Source organism: Limulus polyphemus, unplaced genomic scaffold, assembly GCF_000517525.1.
Source record: "Limulus polyphemus unplaced genomic scaffold, Limulus_polyphemus-2.1.2 Scaffold2601, whole genome shotgun sequence".
NCBI classification, from domain to species: Eukaryota; Metazoa; Arthropoda; class Merostomata; order Xiphosura; family Limulidae; genus Limulus; species Limulus polyphemus.
In genome coordinates, this window is record NW_013668211.1 from 125,864 (window position 1) to 127,141 (window position 1,278).

A 1,278-nucleotide genomic window follows, 5' to 3' on the forward strand; every position below is an offset into this window, starting at 1 on the left:
GAACTTACAAGAACATTTGATAGACTTTTTTGATTCGTTCAACTCTGGAAATACATTAGCTAAAAATTACAATAGTCCAATGAGAAATTCCAATGACATGTGTGTTATACACAAGTTTATACAGGATAACCATGACTACGAAGATGCACCAAACTGCTCACTCCTTTCTCCATATAATGAATCAGCCGTAGGATACATAGCTGGTTATGTATTCAAAATGTCACAAAAAGGAATGCATTGAACAGATTATTTGGAGGTCTTAACAGATGAAAATTATAGAAACTTGTCAATTTTACAACAAGTTAAATCAAATTATGTCAGGTAACAGAAAGCTGTTTTGAGAGACTCCTGGAATCAACAGATGGTGAACTTCCTCAAACAATTAGCCTTGGAATACAGGTTGATGTTTTGAAAGAAGTAGTTTTAAATGGAGTTTTCTCTGATCAAATGGGCACATGTTTGATTGTACACAGAAAGATAATTACGGTTCCACTTTAATAAAGTGTTTAATTACGTGTTATATACATATATATATGTTGCAGGTGAAAAGAATAGATAAAAGCTTCCTAAACTAATTTTATTTAATTATCAATAGTTTAAAATTATATAGAGTACAAAAATTGTTTGTACAGCATCTGAAATGTATAGAGTGCTGCTTTATAGATTTTAAAACATCATGTGGATTTTATTATTAACTAGCGAAATTACCCGACTTCACTCTGGTTATTAGGTTGATATATTCTAGATGACTGTGTCAGTGTGTTTATTCTGAACCCATTTTACCATAAAAGTATAACCTATATACTTTTCTTGCTAAGCAAGATGTCATAAAAGCCATTCTTGAAACGCATTGTTACCAAAACGCACTGGCTTTTCTATATATTAGAAGTTGTTATATGAGGAACCATTTCTTTTCTATGTGGTTTTTCGCTAGCTTGCCTGATAAAAATATGCGCACGCACGTGGATACTTAATAATACACAGGTGCACACCCTCAGGGTCCACTTAGTATAGGTGGAAAATTTCAAGTTTCTAGGTTCTTTCCTCTTGGAGCTATGGCGGTAACACACACACAGACGTGCACGTGCGCATACGCATGCACTTGCGTGTCAGTCTGTGATTTCTATTTGTAATATAATGAACCACTTATTTTCTATATGTTTTTGCTACCTTATCTCATTTAAAGGATGTGCACGCGCGCACGCACATGGATAAGATAAGTAATACCCAGGTACATACCCTCAGTATGGGTGCAAAATTTCAGGTGTCCAGGCTCTC